The 19,332-nt window shown below is 47.2% G+C and overlaps 1 long non-coding RNA gene across 4 annotated transcripts in view; it reads left to right on the top strand.

The window, feature by feature from the left end:
• Positions 1 to 19,332, top strand: part of LOC139593262 (uncharacterized) — a 76,097-nt gene that overhangs the window by 49,838 nt on the left and 6,927 nt on the right. For 2 of the 4 annotated variants that reach the window (XR_011680233.1, XR_011680236.1), the window contains one exon: positions 7,903 to 9,133. This is a non-coding gene — a long non-coding RNA (uncharacterized lncRNA). Of the gene's footprint in view, positions 1 to 7,902; positions 9,134 to 15,080; positions 18,101 to 19,332 lie in introns of those variants that run through there. The other 2 variants (XR_011680235.1, XR_011680234.1) reach the window with 2 other exon arrangements.

Genomic DNA, 19,332 nt, shown 5'->3' with positions numbered 1-19,332 from the left:
GCAGCAGTGAAAACAGAGAGCTGAATGCAGTCTGGTGTGTGCTGTGCTGATGTGATGAGGCTGGGCCCTGAGTCCAGGAAGTTTTGCTCATTTCTGCACTGTTGGTGGTAAGCTGCTCTGTACATTATTTTTCCTTTACCCTGGAGCTTCCTCCCAAGACCCTGCCAGTAACTTGATCTTGCTTTGATAAACCATCATGCAGACACGATGTGAAACTGTAGTCCTAATGACCTGTGTTATTTAAAAATCAAATGACACTTTCTCAAGAGAAAGTTCTTTAGTTCCAATGTTTTCCTAAGATAACTATACCAAGGCAGCATATTACCCTCCCCTGTAGTTTCATTTATTGCTCACTTTGTCCAAACTCCTGCATGCCATAGCACTGCATTATTTTGTCATGTTCCACCCCATCATTTCAAAATAGCTTCCCTGTTTGTTTAAAAGTACAGCAAAAGCTTTAAAGACTTTGAGGAAAGTGATGCCATATACTTTGTGTAATGATGTACAGCCTGCCGGCTCAATTTCACTGCCTTGTAGCACCAAATTACTAAACTCTTTTTCTCTTCATCTCCCCTGTCTTCTGAGCTAGCAAGAGATAAACAGGAAAAAGGGGAGACACCTTCTGTTTGATATTGTCTGACTCTCAAGTCAGTTCAGGCTCTGATATTAATAACTTCCTGTTTTGCTGTAAGTCTTCTGAAAAGTGAAAAGTCTCCATGCATGTTGACTTTTCATCCTGAACTCAGGCAACTAAATGACTGCTGTATTCCCAGCCCCTGGGCTACAAATTCCAGTTTGATGCTTACCTCCAGGCCAGAATTTTAGAGTTGGAATTCAAATCACTGAAAATTTAGATGCCTAAATGCACAGTTAGTTGCCAAAATACAAATGACCTGACTTGCTGACTCTGTAAGTGTCGTGGGACTTGAGAGGGCAGAATCTATACAAATCAGACTAATTTTATTTAGGAACTCAAGTAAGGATCCTAATCTGAAATGTTGGGCTGCTGTTCATTGCTCAGGATGTGCTCAGAAGCTAGAAACAGAAAAGAGGATCTGCAAAATAATGTGGAGAAAGGTGCATTTGTGTAATATCACTTGTGCAAGATGCTTGTGAAATGTAGTATACGCTGCATTGCGTATTTTTTCACACATGCTTAAAATAGTAAGGCCTTTTCCAACTATGTGTAGCAGGTTGACCCTGGCTGGGTGCCAGGTGCCCACTAAGCCAATGGGACAGGGGAGACAATAAGATGGAGAGCAACCAGTGGGTGAGATAAGGCAGTTTTATTACAGTGAAAGAAAAGAAATAAGCAAGAACCTGTGCATGCATAAGCGAAGGGAAAAGTCAGTCTCTACTTCCCATCAGCAAGCAATGTTCAGACACCTCTGGGAGGCAGGGCTTCAGCATGTGTAATGGCTCCCTTCTATCAGTCCAGGGGCCAGTTTTTTAGGGTGTTTGCCTGTTCAGGAGTAAATTCCCAGGCAATGGGAGATGATTTAGGTGATTTAGAACCGCCCTAGGAACCTGCCCAAATCCCTCCACGAACCCTTCCAACCAGGAACTGGATGCCTCAGGGCACATTTTAATAGTTCCTCACCTAAAGGTTTTTTCTCTTGCACTAGGGTGATGACAAATTCCATTAATTCCATAGAATAACAGCGGTATGGGCTAATAATATTAACAGTATCAGACAGCTTGTAAGGATTGCCAACAACCGTGGAAGTCTGCAGTAAAAAAAATCATCTACATTCAACATACAATCTTTACTTAGAACAACAAAAACAACTAAACTAAACAGAAATAAAAGGAAAAAAAGTTGCCCACACCAGATCCAAAAAATAACATCATCACAATACAGAACAAAAATGGACAAACTACACAAAATCCACCCCTCGACCCTTCACTACAATTCCTTCACTACAATGCAAATTCCCCACTATCATTCTACTTCATAACATGGTTTAATAATTGTTTTACCCAATATTTCTCCCAATAAATATCCTTATCTCAAAGTCCTTGTTAGTGCCTGCATTCTCCACCAAAAACTGTTGTGGTTTGACAGTGCCAAACACCAGGCACCCACAAAAGCTGTTCACTCATCCTCCTCTGCCACAGCTGGGCAGAAGAGAGAAAAGTTTAATGAAGGGTTCATGAGTTGAGATAAGGACCAGGAGAAAACACTCCAAGGGCAAAACAGACAACTTGGAAGTGCAAAGTGAATTTATTACTACCATAGTCAGAGAAGCATAATGAGAAGTAAAATAATCCCTTAAAACTCCTTTTCTTCCCCACCCCCCTTCCTGCTTTCCACTGACAGCACAGGGAGACAGGGCATGGGGGTTTGATCAGTTCACCACCCAAGATTTTCTTCCACTGCTCAGGGAGAGGAGTCCATTCCCTGCTATGCCATGGGGTCCCTTCCCATAGCAGACGGTTCTGCATTAACTTCTCCAGTGTATTTCCAATCTCATGAACAGCAGTTCTCCCAAAACTGCTGCGGTGTGGGTCATTCTTCCATGGGGTGCAGCCCTCCAAGGACAGGCTGGTCCAGCCTGGAAGCAGGGGTCCGCTCTCTCCACTGGGTCTCCCACTGGATCACAGCCTCCTCCAGGCATCACCCACTCCAGCATGGGCACCTCCCCCTCGGGCTATGGGTGGATCTCTGCATCCCCCACAGATCCCCATGGGCTACAGAGGAACAGCTGCCTCACCATGCCCTCCTTACAGCTTGCAGAGGAATCTCAGCTCTGGTGCCTGGAGCACCTCCTCCCCTCCTTCTCCCCTGACCATGGTGTCTCCATGTTGTTTCCCTCACATGTTCTCACCTCCCCCTCTTCTCTAGCTGGAATTAACACTGCGCACACACCTCACTTGGTTTTGATTTTCTTCTTAAATCAGTTATCACAGAGACATTACCAACCTTCCTAGTTGGCCCAGGCTTGGCCAGCATCATGTCCATCTTCAGAGCCATCAGCCATTGGCTCTGCTGGACATGGTGGAAGCTTCCCTGTGGCCCTCCTGCTACCAAAAACCAGGCCATGCAAAACTGGCACACTACGAGTTATTCAAATAACTTTCCTTGTGAACTGAACTATTTCCTGTGGATAATGCACTGTTTTGCTACCTGCTGCAGAGATAGAGTCCCCCTGAATGCGTAATGCCTGTGTACTGCTGCTCTGCATGACTGGGAACAGTCTCCTGATCACAGTGTGAGACAGGAAAGCTTGGACTTAGCAGTTCTGTGAGATTTACAAATCATAACAGCTAATCAAGATTTAAAGCAGCTCTGGACTGAAAAGGCTAGCAAGTGGTCCAGCTGTGAGTTAATTCATTAGTTGCAGTAAATATCACTGGAAGAGCTTGTCAAAAGGAAATGTGAAGCAGCTGAAAAGAATCGTCCTTAAAGTGAATGTCAGAGGTTTTTGCAGCTGTCATCCAGTGGACTGGAGACTCTGCGCATTGGAGAGAAAATGAGGGTGAAAGACATAAAAATTTGAGTACAGAGGATAAAGTCCCAGTTCCCACTGAGTGATTATAAAGGAAGCAATCTCACCACTACAGGGACCTAATTAGGGACTGAATCTCACAACCATCACAGCACTCTGAGAAACCCAAACCAGCGAACACAGCCCGCTCCGAGCAGCAGCTGGAGGAGGCTCTGCTGCCTCAGCAGCACAATGGAATATCACGTTTGTGTAGCTGGGGGCATTCCCAGTGTCCTGGTGTTCTGCTCAGCGATCACTTGGGTCCAGAGGAGCCACATCATTTTCCTGCCTGCCAGCACAGCTTTGTCCTGGTCCTACAGAAGGCAACAACAGGCTTCCACTGCCACATACCTGAGCATCCCAGAGGAAAGGCACCAAGACCCTTTTCCCCAGGCAAATATAAGAGTTAATTGTCAACATTAACAAGAGATTTTTGCATTTCTATGACTGATCTGATAAATCACCACTTTTCTTGCTCTCCTAAATGTGCAGATCGATGTGAGTCCTCAGGCCTCCCTGGAGACACCGGTGCTGTCAGCCAGAGGTTGCATGTATAGTTCACTCAAGCCTTGGTGCAGGGCTCAGCTCCACCTCACTCCAGCCATTGCCTGTCTGAGACACTGTCACCCTTCCCTCCATCTTTGTGGAAATGTGGAAACACTGGCTTTAGTTTGAAGATAATCTTTGGCAGCAATGCCCATTCCTCTGCTCTAGCTGCTCCCTCCTACCTCTGGGTTGCAATGCATCACCTAATCATTGGTATGCCAAGCAGGGAGTTCTCTGAGTTGGGTCTTTTCTTTGTCTGGTGATTATTTCTAAGCAGCAGCAAGTTTTACTGGATTTTATTTATGACTGGGTCATTCTGGGTGCTGGTCCTTGGCACATCCCTCCTGGTGCCAGGAAGGACTGTTGCCTGCAGGAGACATGCTCTGGGGTGGGTGAGCAGCAGGGCCAGCAAGAAGGAATTCTTGTACCTGGTATTGCCTTGAAAGGCACTTTTAATGTAACCCTGTGAGGGTTGCAGGGATGTCTACCATTATCACTACTACTAGCAATGACATTTTTCTCTAGCAGGATTTTCCAGGCATCGGGAAGGAAGCCTTCTGAGACAACTTGGGCAGCTCAGGGAAGAGAAGGGATAACTGCTCAGGATGCACAGATATATCATGTTTGGGGGGCAGTGGTTTATGGGTCTCCTCTGAAGCTGGTAGGAGATAGGTGACCTGCCCAGAGAGAGCTCAGCTGACACCTGACAAGGACATTTTCATAGCCAAGATAAACAGATGCCTTTTGTTTTATTCCAGGGAAAGCAAATTACTAGCCTGAGGTCAGGCTAGCCTATATCTTTACTATATGAAACAAGCCTAAACCACTTCATTTGAGGTTGTTATTTTTTTGGGTCAATATGAAACATTTCTATCTAGCATTTATTTTCCATTTTTGGCCATCACATGCTGCTGTTTTCACTCCTATGTCTATGTTTTCTTCTCTAACATTTCAGATCTTCTCTCTTGTAATATTTAAAATCCTTATTTGACTGATGCTGCAGGTGGAGAGCATTAGTTACCTTCCATGACCACTCTGGCCACAATGACTTCCTTTTCTTGACAAGTCAATTACTTTGTCAAGGTGAATGTTAAGTCTACCAGGAGTATCTCTGTGTGTCTTTTGCAGGATTGTGGCTGCAAGCTGGTTTCTTATTGGGCATGCAGTTTCTCCAGACACAGAATACCTCTGAGGGGATATTTTCCCCCTCACTTTCCTCCTGAGAGTGATGTTGTTGAAGTTTATACCAGTAAGATTTAGATGGCTTTATCTCTGAATTTGACAAGCTAGTGGATGGCAAGCAAACCTAACCGATGAAATTCCATTGATAAAGAAAATTCTCATCCTAGCAACTACCCAGAAATGTCCACAAGTAGAGATTAGGAGTTAATAAAAACTGCACCAAGTCTGCCAAAGCTCCTGGGCATGTGACCAACAGACACTTCTGTGGAGCCAAAGAATCACTGCAGTGCCTGCTCCCTGCTGCCCTTCATCAGCAGGTTTGGAAGAGCAATCTCAAGAGGGTGATGGGGCTGATGGGCTCCCCAAAGTACCAGTTACAGGCAGTAGGGATCAGTCAGGAGCCTTCATGATAGCTTTGCACAAAATGGCTTAACACTGTGTGGACTCATTAAAGTAGGAAAGAAATATCCTGTCAATTGTCTCTGGGGTTGGTGCCTCAGATTGCTGCTGACACAGGAGTCCATAGCCCCACTTCACAGAACCAGTGCACAGTGCAGGATCCAGGTGTGTCTCTGCTTGCCAAAGTGGCTGTAGGCAGGAGCAGACTTTGCCATGCACAAGCCACCCAGGCCTCCTTCAAATAGTCATATCCTGCATGATCCCTAAAAGAGGCCAGACAGAACTGCAGCAGGGAAGCTGTAGCATCTGTTGTGCCTTCAGATTGTCCATTGGATATAGTTGAGACACAAGAGCAAAACTCAAGTAAATGAAATGCATTTCTTAGCAGTTCCTGAGAGTGAACAGGTTGTGTTCCTTGTGAGCTTCAAGCCACATCAAGTGGGGTGGGTCTTCCACAGAGAAATTGCTGCCTCTGGCCCCAAAATATCATTGTAAGAAGGTAAGAAAAACATCCACATTTCTCTTAATTTTTGCTAGATGGTACATTATGAGCAACTGGCAGTCAGACCACTATAGATAATAAGAATTCAGGAAACATTACTAAGCAACACAAAGAACAGAAAACAGTGTGTATTTTCTGAGAAGATTGGGGGGAAAGTCCTGTGACACTGAATGCTTTGTGAGAATAAGTCCTAATAGCTACAGTAGCCAAATGTCACCTGGGACCACCATGTGAACAATTCTTTTGTAATATTATTTAGCAAATATCACAGCATCTTGAGCTCATTGCAGAGTAGAAAAGAAAAAGTTGGCCAGTGTTGTTTTCTGGTGGTACAGTAACATTAATTTCTCTAACCCTGTGTGGTGGTATCTGACCATGCCTGAGGGGGCAGGTCAAAGGAAAGCAATGTGTAGATGTGGTTTTCAAAGGCACCTATTTCCTCATTTACTGCTAGGAATAAATTTCTTCCTGGCATATTGTGAAAGAAATAGTAAAATAAACAAAAGCATGGTATACTTTGTAAGATGAGGCAAACATTTGTAAGAAATACCTTTGTAAGATGAACCTCATGGCTACACTGCCCACAGGCAAACCAGCTCTGGGTGCCATGTGAGCACTGAGGGCAAATGCTGGGCTGCTCTTTTCCCAAGCAGATGCTGTCCTGGGGCTTCTTTCCTCACGGCAGGAAGGAGAAAAAGCAGCTTTTACCATCCAAGTGCATGACAGTCCTGCTCCTCCTGGGGGGATGTTGGAACCCAGGAAATTCCTCTGGCTGCCCTGGGAGGACTCGAGACCCTGACAGGGGGCTTGGAGACCTTGGCATGGAAGCAAAAACACCTCTGCCTTCAATTTTAGCTCTTGGAAAAAACAATTACCAACCTTATATGTGGATTCACAAGCCACGAAAGTTTAAGTAGAATGATAGTTAGTTTGTTACAAGATAGAAAAGTAGAATTTTGAGTTTTTAGAATGGGGGTTCAGAAGCAAAGATGGAGGGATTTGGACATGCCTTGTCCTTCTTAGCCTCCATCTTCTGGGGTTTTTGGCACTTTTGGATTGGTTTAGAGTAGAAACACACTGTCTAACATAGGTGACAGATATTGGAAATTATTGTAAATAATGTACATGTAGTTTTTAGTATAAAAACATAACACCTCCCCTGAAGGTGGTCAGTGTGCTTCGGACCAACCTGCTAGACAGACTCCAGCAGGTCAGAAAAGGAATGTCATAGATAACAAAGAATAAATAACCTCGAAAACCAGAACAGAAGAATCCTGACTCCTTCCACTGCCAGGCTGGGAAAAGAGACTCTCTAACACATCTCAGGGTCATCTTGACCACAGAGACCCCCGAGAGGTGGTAAAGAGAGGGAGCTCTTCTCCCCCTCTGCCTGCGAGGGAAGCACAGACTATTGCTGTGAGGGGCAGGAAGCTGTCTCGGGGCAGACCTTGTTCCCCGCAGGGACCTGCACCCCGGCCATTCCCTGCCCTGGACCAGTGTGCTGGGATGCCCTGGCCTGCCCTTCCCACGCCCCCCTTCTCTGTAGCTCCGAGCTCTGCCGCTTTCTGTCTCCTGGGAAAGGCAGAGGTGGGCGAGCAGGCTCCCGGCAGCTCCAAAGGAGCAGAGGGTCTCCATCGGGGGTATCTGCTTGTAGGAGATGAAGAAGGCACCTCTGCCGTGAGGGCTGCAGGCAGGAGCAGGCACCAGCCTCCCTGTGCAGCCGGCAGCGCTCTGCCTTTCTCGTTGTTTATTCTCTGACGTCTGTTTTCGTGTGTTTCCCTGCAGGCTGGGAGCCAGGAGGGCTGGCGCTCGGGACACCTCCTCCTGGTGGGCTGCCAAGGACGGTGGCGGTGTCCTCCCGGCCAGGGCGGTGGCCCCCGGCACACGGCATCAGTCCCTGCTGCTCGCCCGACCCTCCTCTGGAGACCTACTTCTGCTGGGAGAGGCAAGGTAACCTCGCCACTGAAAATAGCTGGGACGGCGGCCAGCGGAGATTAATGGCTTCATTAACGTCCCCGGTTTATTTATAGGCTTAAAAATGCCTTGGACCTGCAAACTGAGCGCAGTTGCTCCGTGTAAGGAAGGGAATCACAGGTCTCCTGCTTCTGCCTTTCCCCTTCCTGCTATTTCATTCTGATTGCTGGGACTGTAAAACCTCTGGAGCAGGCACTGTTTCTCATTGTGAAGCTACTTTGTAAACCTTCCTAACTGAAGGGACGCATAGAGATACTTTTTTTTTTTTTTTTTTTTTTTTTTTTTTTTTTTTTTTAATTCCCCAAGAATGATGTATTTGTCTGGTCTCCTTCCTCTACCAACTTCTTTTTGTGTGCACACTGTGTCCTGTGGCCCTCTTGGAGAAAATTCTCTATTTCATGAATTCCTGAGGCAAAGGCTGAGCAGCCATCACAGGAATTAGTGATTTCCCACCTTGGGTTTTAAATTGTGAGCTCTGTGGAAGGAAGACTGAGATTCTCATGGCTGTGGAGAGCATGTAGAGCACTTGGGACATGTAGGGCCCTACTGAGAAATGCAGATCCAATTAGTGATCGTGCAGGTCTTCCAACAAAAGCAGCAGAGCTAGCCCAGCACCCAGGTCCTCCAGGAGCCTCATGGGACTGGTGACAAAAGAAAAAACCATCCCAAGTGTGTTGGCCCCAGAAGAGGAGTTTTTGGCTCATAACCTGTGGCCATACTGCCTGGCCTGTTTCCCAGAGGTCAGTGAAAGGTAAGTGAGAAAGGAGACTTGTTGTCAGCAAGCACAAATCCAAGGGATAGGCTGTGTGACTGGGAGATAGAAGGCTCCATGAGTAGGAGAAAAAGGTAAAAATGCCTGTCCTCACACCCAGAAACACGGATCACCAGTGTGGCAGCTCATGGAAGTGAGGTTGTTTCAGAGGGCAGCCACCCTTCACTTCACTGTTGCATTTTTGTTGTATCAATCTGAGGTAAACTCCTGTGTCAGTCTGCCCTTGGGCCTCATCTTCTAGGGATGAAATAAAGAACCAGCAGAGAACCACTCAAACCTCTGTTGTCTTAATTTTCCCTCTGGGCAGTGAGAATACTTCAGAGCAGAGTGAATGAGCCCAAAATGGTAGAAGGAGGGTTTCTGTGCTGCAACAGGTGAAGCCAAAACCCTGGGATGCCCTCACCCTGCCAGCAACTGGTGGTTTTGAGGCATCTTCAGGCCTTGCTTTCTCCTTCTTCTCTTTCCCACTTGAGTTCTTGGCTCCAGATCTCCTCCATCCCATCTTGGCCAGGCCCCAGCTCTGCTGGGATGGGGCTGTGATGAGGATGGGAATGCCTGCTCACATCTCACTTTCCACATCTGTTAAATGGGACCATGACTTTCTAACTTTATATGGAAGTGTTCCAGGCCAGGTTGGATGGGGCTTGGAGCAGTCTGGTCTAGTGGAAGGTGACCCTGCTCATGGCAGGAGAATTGGAACTGGATGGTCTTTAAAGCTCCTCCCAACCCAGAACCATTCTGTGATTTTCTACAGTCCATGGAAGGGTAAAAGCAGACATGCAATTGTTCAGCCATCCAAAGATGATAACTGGGAGAGTATTTCTATGCCTGATATACATGAGATCCTGTGTCATTTTAAAGGCTTCAAAAAAAAAGACAAGTCATATGCAGCACCTGAGACAAAGGCAGGAAGTGGGGAAAGAGTCATGTGTAACTGTATTCTATTTATTCTAGGAAAGAGACACATTTTATATTGTTGTGTCTCATCTAAATTCCTGAACATCTGACCAGGAAAGTCAGTGCAGCTTTCTCACTAGACAGATGTCAGACTAGGGGAGTGAGTCTTGTGACAAGAGACCATCTGCATCTCAAACTGATTACCTGCTTTGAAAAGTGAATATAAAAAGTAGGGGTTTTGAAGTTTTTTTTAAACAAGATGCCTAAACTTCATTTCAGCTCTGAGACACCTATCCCTGAATGCTGGTGCTATCCAGCTTCTTTGGCATTACTCACCCTGATACAGAAAGCAAGAGCTGGGGTTTTTTTTCCTGTTTCACTGGGCTACACCCAGTTGTAACCATATTTAACCTTCCTTTTTCTAGCTGCCAACACTGGGTGGCACTAAGTAACTCCTTCTGACATTTTACAAAATTGACTCTAAAACCTTGAATCACACCGATTTGGCTCCACTCTGTCTTGACAGCAAATGGTTTTGTTTGAGAAACTTCAGATCATATGGTTGTTGCATAGAAACATCTGACTTGCATGGCATGTTTTGTACTTCCCTGGTTTGTTAGGTTGTTAAAACTCTTATGAAACTCTGGCCTTACAGCCTGGTAAGGGTTCAATGTGCAGTTGGACTTGAAAGCCAAATTTCCTGTATTGAGTCAAGAATTTATGGAATACTTGAATATATACACCTGAATATCCAATCTGTGCTTTATGACAGAGGTTTAAATAAGTCTCACTGAAAGACTGAGGTTGAAGGGCACCTCTGGAGATCACCTAGGCCAAGTCCTCTACTTGAGCAAGGTCAGCCAAAGCAGGTTAACCAAGTGGTCCCCAAAGGGTTCCAGGACCCTGTTGCCAGCCCCAGAGTTTCCTTGTCAGTCTCTAACCAGAGCCTGGGCACTGCCATGTCTGCTGGCCACCACTGCCAGCTACACTCTAAAAATCTTGCTAAAATAAATCAGCTTTAAAAGAAGCACCCCCACAAACACGTGGCTGTCACCCCCACCCCTGTGCTCACCCTACAAGTGCCCCAGCCACCCTTTAACCAGCCTGTGATGGCTCCAGTGGGCTCTGGGAGATGATGATGCATATGGTGATGGAGGTGGCAAAAAATCAAGGCCCACTGCCATGTCCTGGTAACAAACATTACCATTGTTGTGTGTGTACCTGTCCCTAAGAAGGTGTTTACATTCTAACAGAAAGCAGATGGCATAACCTGATGGGCTCATAAAGATGTGTGTCCTGAAAGGAGGACACAGAAATGCCACTTACAGTAGCTAAAAATGCTCAAAACAGAAATTAAGTGAGCAAGTCTTGACAGACTGGCCAGGGCCATTCTGACAGCAGTGGGAGAGGTGCAGCTGAGAAAGAAGCTGCCCAGGGTGAGAGATGGTAACTGCTGAAGGTCCTTGATGTCTCCCAGCAGAAGAGCAGGCAGAGGGTGAGACCATCTGGCAACTACATTAGAGCCAGGGCAGCAAGGATGATACATGAAGCAGTACCTGCAGTATCCCTTCCTTCTCCTGTGGCAATGGGAAGAGGGTACAAGCAGAGCCAATGATGTCTGAAGAACAGCTTACTCACTGAAATGCACAGCTTCTGGTTGACAGAAGCTATCTGCCAATTGGTGTGCAACCATTCATCAGAATTAGCCCCAGAAATTAGAAACATAAAAATGGCTTGCTTTGTTTGTTTGAGGTTCCTTTTACTTTTTTTTTTTTTTTTTTGAAGCTGATCTCAAAAGGAAACCTCAGCTGGAGTGAGGATTTACCCAACATGCTGTGTCTTCAGAGTGTGGCCAAACCACAGGACAGCCTGCAGCGGGGCTCTCCTAATCCTCTTGCTCAGGGTAGAATTATTTACACTGTTTATTGGACCAGATAGAGCAGGAACACTAGCAGGACTAAACTGCCTGCCCCAAAGAGCAGGCCTGGGATCTGGTAGGTAGTGGACAAGAGCAGTTGTTTCAGAGTAGCATTGGCTGCGCAGGGCCAGCCAACAAAAAAGAGACTGAATTTGACAGCATGGCACTTGACTCCAGCTTAGCTTGGCCCTGTATGTTGGGCTTATGGACCTAAGAGCAAACCAAAGTATTTTTGTAAGTTTAGTGGTTTTTTATCCCAGCATAAAATGCCCAGGAAGATGATACTATAGCTCACCAGTGCTGAATTCCATAGTGTGTGTAGCACGGCCTGGACTGAGGCATGAGAGCATTCAGGAGAGCTGGAGGATGGAAAGGCTGGTGGGACCATGCTGGAGGAATATCCTGAGGGAAATGAGACAGAGCTTGTTCATGTGGCTCTTGCAAGTTCTCCCAGGAGTATCCATGCCCAGAGAAGCACTGCCTGGTGGTGGATGGAGTTGCTTGTCCCAGTCCAGAGGACAGCATAGGTGTGTGCTGACCAACACCACGGGAACAGTCAATGATGAGGACCCAGAGTCAGCTGGGGAGCTGTGTTTGACATTGTAGGCACATCTGACAGGCATGGCTACATCACCAGCAAAGAACAGATGGACCCCAGCCCTGGATTTGTGCTCATTGTCTGCTGGGCTCTCTGCTAACTCTGAGCCTTTGGTGTGGATCACTCCAAGTGGCAGTTGCCAAGGTAAATGTTCTCCTTGGGAAGCAAGCTCTAGGCACAGTGCCTGCGTGCCCAGGGGTGCCACTCTGCCCTGGCCTTTGTGCTGAGCAGTGTAGGCACAGCAGGGCACAGCCAGTCTCCTGCCTCTTTGTGCTCCATCTCCATGTGCCTCTGGTGCTGCCTGGCACACTGGGTGTGATATTGCTTCCAGGAAAGCTTTTAAAAAATATTTTCCATATGAGAAACAGAAGAGGTTTGAACTTGCATCCTGTGTGCTCTGAGGCTGTGTTGCAGGCAGTGGATTGCAGTGGGTGATAGCTTCTCTTCATAGGCCTTGTGGCTGAGGACAAAGTTTTCTTGGGAATCTCCCTTTCCATTCCCATGAGGGTTTTGGGGTTGGCCTGTATCATGCTTTTTTAGCCTTTAGTTTGATTGCCAAACAGAAAATCAACTATTGGGAGATCTGCCCTGTCAAATAGACAAAGGCCCCAAGAGGCAGAAGCTTTTTGGAAAGAGGCCTTGGCTTTGCAGGGATCATGAGGATTTGGGCAGAATTCAGGCAGAGGATAAACCCCACTATCCAAGAGGATAACTTGAGGAAAGGGAGTTGCACAGGATTTTTCCACTGCTGTAGGAACCTTTGCTGTAATTCAGCTCGTGTTGATTAACCCTGGCTGCTGGATTCTTAAAAAGTGATTAGTGAGATCACCCTGGAAATAGAAACAGATGTGCCATCTGTTACGCAGTGTATGGGGCTTAGAGGGAGGTTTTGCTGAAGCACTGAAAGAAAGGAGGAGATCCCAACACTGAAATGAGATTTCACTCCTGTCACCTTCCTGTTTACCTCCCCAGAAGCTAAACACCCCTATGAACATGTGAGGTGAACTGGTGGAATTCGCCTTCAGTGGACTGGAGCTGTAGTTCTGGCCAGTGACTGGGTTGAGAGATGAGCTTCGGTGGCATCTCAGCCTTCAGGGGAAGACATGGTATAGAACTTGGTGTCAGAGACACTCTCCAAGCACCTGGAATCCCAAAGTGGGAAGTCTGGGCTTCAGTCTGAACTTGTGCTGGTGCTGCCTCAGAGCACCTTTCCCCTCAGTGAAATGTAAACTGGAGGTAGTTTTTTTTTAATACTTCTGTGGAGTTGTTCCTGTGCTGTATCCCTGCCCCAAAATGCTCTCCCTTCATCGTGTAGTGACTCACTGCAGGTCCCAAGGATTATCAGAAGCACTAAGCAGCTCTGAGACAGCAATTGCAATTATGCTTCTACAGCTGTGATTGTCCACAGCCGTGCTTTCTGACTTCCCCCAGAGCAACAGAGGATTTTAAGGAATGGTGCAAGGCTGAAGAAGCCAATACATCCATATGTGCTTTCCTAAATCTAAGCTGGCATCCTTCTGGCTGCCACAACCTCTGGAGAGCAAAGTGCACATTTGTGCTGTTCATAGCACTGCTGCCTGATAACCAATATCTGCTCTAACAGGGGAAGCACTGCAGCACCTGGGGAGAACGGGAGCGGGTTCCCTTTGATCTGCAGGGCACCTCTCTCAGCACAGCTGCACAGCCAGCTAGAAAACTGTCAGGATTCTTGTTTTCTGCTTCTTTTTTCTCAGACTAAATCTTGAGTTTCATACTCAAAAAGAGCCTCTGGCAGGCCTGCGTGTAAAAATATAACAATATCACTACTATTTGTTATTCATACATACTGTCCATTCATATTCAGGAGCAGAGAAGGGCCATTGCTTTATGACCATGCAATAAAACAGGTCACTGCTCCCCGTGTGCTTTGAAGCCCAGGACATGACCCACTGGGGGTAGAAAATGAGACTCCAGGCACATAAAAGGGATTACTGCACTGGATGCCTTGGCAGAGACCAGACCTAAATACACAACACACCTACAAAGCACAGGTACAGCTCCACAGTGGAAAAGGAGCCCAGTATCCAGCTGCCTCCCTCAAGCAGAGGTGTTCCAGGGAGGCTGAGCACTGCTTCACCAATACCTTTGGGGATCTGCTGAATGTGGAGCCTGCTGGCATTGCCCTGGGTAAATCCAGCTGCCCCTTAAAACAAATTACTTAACTGCCCTCCTGTTGCTCCTCTTGCCCACCTCTACCCACTATCACCTGCCCTTGTCTCTGGAGTCTCCACTGGGACCAAGGTGGGGCGGGTGGTATGCCATAAGGAGGAGGGTGACTAGATGGATTTAGGATGTAGTTGTTCTCTACATTTCCAAAATGTCATCTCAACCCCCACCAACACCCCCAGCTTCAGCATTTCATGGCCATCCCCATGGCTTGCTTCCCAGGATGCTGGGAGTTTGGAATTTGGAATTCAGGAGGGTAGAGGGGACAGCCTGGAGAAGATGGCTCACCTTCTGGAGGCCAGGGCACATCTTGGGGCAGGTAGAAACTTCAAGAGCTGAGTCACCACCTCCTCCCAACACCACCTGTGTGGTGAGGAACCCGAGTAGACCCCACCAGTTCCATTCACTCCAACTGGAATTTGGGGACACAAAAATTTGTCGTGAGCAAGAAAGGCTCAGGTTTAGTCTCTGGTTCCCTATAGAGGAATTTTGGCCTCACAAGGAGTTAGGGGACAGGCAAGCACAGCACAGGAGGAAAGCAGGATGCTGTGGAAGCCTGTGGAGCCAGCAACACCACCAACACCTCTTTTTTTCCCCAGCAGTGGCAGCAACCCTCTGCCTCCCATCCCAAATGGAGCTGCCCCCCAGCAAGCCCGGCTGTCCTCAAGTATGACGAGGCTCCTCCGGGCTCTCACTTGTTCATGCAGGGCTGATCCAAAAAAGATGTTGGCAGAAGATGTTACAGACCTTTCAAAATCCCCCTTCATACTCCAGCACTTCCTCCTTTCCATGCTCAGACAGGAATCACATGGGTCTGGACCTCATTCCCCAGCCCTGGAGCCCCGGCAAGCAGAAGCCGGTGCCTGCAGCAATTCCTCCCAATTACTCCTCCTAAAAACACTCTCACCAAACAGTTGATTAACACAACAAAATGTCCTCTCTGAGCACCTGTACATGCACAAGGATCACACACCCACTGACCAGGGAGAGGATGGGGTCCAGACTCCTCCTGGAAGCCCTAATGGGTGAGGGAAGAAGGGATGCTATCCAGAAGGTCAATGGTTATCCTCAGAAAAAAGTCACATAATATAAATTTTTTGTCCCTCTAAAGCCATGGAAACAAAAAGACGTTGTTACTCTCTATTTCCATGGAGCTTTCATCAGAAAAATGGAAAGCATGTTTAAAAAATAGGAAGAAGAATGTGGGGAGCCTTACCAAAGGTGTCTGAAATCTCTGAGCGTACCTGCCTGGCAGTGTTAGCACTGCTGGACCCTGTGCCCTGGAGCTCAGCGATGCTCAGGGGACAAGGCAGCGCACCCACGGGGGGACTTTTCCCTGTCAGCGTTCACACAGCTGGAGCAAGGACACAGGAGGAAGTGCTGGTGGTCCTGAATGCTTTGTTTGAGCAGCTGAAGGGAGAGATGTTTTCTCCCATGGTTTATTGGAAAAGCAGAGTAGCGTGGCTGCCAACACAGCGACAAGGTCCCCCTCAGGAATGAAGGTCTGCACTCAAGGGCGTGCTGGAGCACACTCTGACATGGCAGCCCAGCCTCCCCTGGGACAGACACCACTCAGTGCTGGACCTACAACCACCCACAACAATCCTCACACTGCCCCTTGGGCCTGCCTGCCCTAATAATAACTCTGTAGGAACTCCCCTCTCCACACACCCAAGCATAACCACACATTTTTCCCAAGTGTTTAGCAAATGTAACCTCTGTGTTTTATACCTTTCACTCATTGATCACGCTGATGTGTTTCTCTTTTGGACAAATAGTCATTACATCTGAAAGTTTATGGCTTGGCTTTGAAGTTAATGTTCTCTGAGATGAAGGAGAAAGTTCACACTTCTTCTATTGCTTCCAGCCCTTCTGGCTGCAGACCAGATAAGAGAGTGATGCCTTCAATTTACAAGTGATGACTATTTTTTCAGGCAGAAAAGCTGAAAGACTTCTTAATGTAATAATGGCTTGAATATTGCTAGAGTGCTCAGAAGAATGCTAGAAAAGGAGGGAAGTCAGTCCATGAAACATATGGACACCTCAGACTGGTTATTTCTCTATTTACAGTCTCGTTTTCATCTGAGGCTGCATTTCCCTTCCTCCACTCTTTTGCTGTTGCAGCCACTCTGACTCTGTTTGTCCACAAGCTGTCATTTTCTGCCAGCAACCTTCCTGTGTGGAAGAACAGCCTTCACAGCCAAAAAGTTTTCTCCTGCTTAACATTAAGAGGTCTCTCCCTCTAATTCTCATTGAATAGGTAAAGAAATGCAGTTTTATGGCACACTCCATTAACAGCCAAGACTGAGTCCTTAAGCTGGAGGGTGTTAAGGCATCCAGTTCCTTCACACTTATTTGAAAATTGCAGCCTTGGTGTGACCTTTTCAAGACTCCTACTTCTCCTCCTTCCTACTGCAGCGTCAGCTCCTCCAGCCTTCACTAGGAGAAAGATTTTAGAAGCTTTTAGGAGCAACCTGCACAGGATGCCTGGAGCATGACTGTCACTACCTGCAAGCTCCAAGGAGAGTAAGCAAGGCCTGAAGGGACTTTGGAGAGGGATTGGGTTTCCCAGAGATCCATCAAGCCAGCTTTGGGAAGTCTCTAAAGATGGCAGAGCCACCACTTGAGTAGAGGTGCCTGTGCTTGCCCACATCCTGCTCCCCCGCCCACCATATCCCTCTAGGCCTCTCCACTCAGAAGTGGCTTTTCCATTTGACCCCACCAGTCATAGGACTGGACAAAAAAAGAGATGCCAGGAAGACCTAAGTGTACCCCTCAGCTGGGGCTATCTGAGCTGTGAAATGTAGCTCTGACAAGAACTCCTGCAGAACGTGCACAGTATTGCCAGTATTTTGATACTGCTAATGAGTAGATGTTTGTATAAAAAAAATACCTTCTGATATGTGACTTACAAAACATCAAGATTTTCAGTAATTTAGGATTGAATTACACCCTGTTGTAGCACATAAGGGGAAGGATTAGTGCACTGCAGCTCACAGCTGGGCAGCCAAACCCGCTTTTCCTGTTCAATCGTCTGCCTTCGATCTGTTTCTCTTTAATATTCAGCTGAAATTCAGCTGAAAGGCATCAGCCATGCTCTGATCAGTAACGTACCACTGCATGAATGTTTGTGCTCTTTGTAAAGTGAAATTTGGCACCTGACTGGAGGGACCACAAGCCCCCCAACAAACCCTGGATGCCTTCCTATTGTTGGGTCGGGTGCTGCTGAGAATTGGCAGCCCAGCAGCACAAGGCTCTCAAGCCTCCCTGGAACAACCACAAGGACTGGTCAGAAAATTCCTCCCAGGAGGTGATGAAAAACCCCAGGGTTCCACCAACATCCCCCACACGAGCCAACAGAGCCCCTCCATCACTACAGACCTGCAGCATCCTTTGCCACATGTAGTAGTTCCCTTTCGTTGGCATCTGTGCTGCTCATTTATTTGCCTCTGTCAGCATGACCAAGTGATGGGATGGGCTCTGCAGGATTTCTGTTGATCTTCCTCCATGTCTTGGCATTGGGATCTGGCTTACTGACCACTCAAGAAACTTCCTTTTCCTTTATTTCACTCCATTTAGTCCTTTGATGTAATGCGAAATAAAATCTACTTATTGTTAACCACACCTCACAACAGCAGTGGTTATGTTTGTTGCTGGTTTAGTTTCCAAGTAATTTAAATAAACAACTGAGCCATGAGGAGAAACTACAAAACATCCTTTTCCCCTGGACATCATGACATGGCAGGCCATTAATATTTCTTTAGCACAGCAAACTTTGAGGCTTGAAATACATACCTTGGTTTGTCAAATGGGATAATTATTAACATTTTCAACTATCCAGCTAATGAGTTCCTGTGTTGCAGTGAATGTGGTGCTGTATGGTGTTTCTCACACTAATTTCTTGGGAAATCTGGGTCTGTAATTCGGTGCAGTCCTCACAGCAGGAATGTGTTTCATCTTCTAAGGTGACGTCAGCCACTCTTGTCCTGGCATTAAAAGTCAGCCAGTGTCCCTTCCAGCTTTCCCAGGCAATCAGCAGCCAGAAAATCAGTGTTGTGCTTGGGAACACCAGTGTCAGGAAGTGTGAAGGTGGTTGTCCTGCTTCTGGTGTCAGGGCTACCCTCTGGGAACCAGCCCCAGTGCAACACCCCCTCTATTTCAGTGAATGCCCAATTTTCCTTCAGGAGCTCCCACAAGTGTTTGGCAGTGCCACACTGGGGACACAATGGATAAATCTCCCCCCAGGAGAACTCAGGGGTTGGAAGTCGCTTTAGGGTCTTTGATGCTTTTCTCTCCTTCTCCTGGGGAAGGCAGGGCCAGTGGGAGGGGGGCTGGGTACCAGCGGCACTGGAGCATCCCTGGGGCTACCAGGGGCACCAGGACATCCCGTGCTGTGGCTCTGCTCTGTCTTTATGGTGCTGCCTGCTCACTTCCATTTTCAGAGGGTGGCATAGCTGAAAGTGAAGCTGTGCACCCCTCAGGGGAGACATTCTGGAGAACACCAGCCGGTTCCCCAACTCCACCGCAGAGCAATATTGTTTCACCACAAAAAAATCTCACTGGCCAACACACAGCAAGTCTGGAGCAGCCCCTGAGAAGCACCAGGCTCTGCATCCCATTAGGGCTGCCCGGAGGAAGCTGGACAGGATTTTTATTAAATCAAGCTCAGTCAATGCTTAAAGAAGGGCTTTTTTGAATTACGAGCTGAACCTCATGTTTGGTGCCCTGCCAAGCTCAGGATAGTGCGAGGAAGAAAAGGAGATGTATTTTTGGACTCCATGTCTGCTAACAGGCTGTTAGATAAAATTAAAGAGGCTGTTTGTAAAGAATCCACTGGTGCTGAAGCAGATG

This window comes from Agelaius tricolor, unplaced genomic scaffold, assembly GCF_023055355.1.
Source record: "Agelaius tricolor isolate 1412-34295 unplaced genomic scaffold, bAgeTri1.0.p SCAF_9, whole genome shotgun sequence".
Lineage (NCBI taxonomy): Eukaryota > Metazoa > Chordata > Aves > Passeriformes > Icteridae > Agelaius > Agelaius tricolor.
This window is presented reverse-complemented; position numbering and strand designations above follow the sequence as displayed.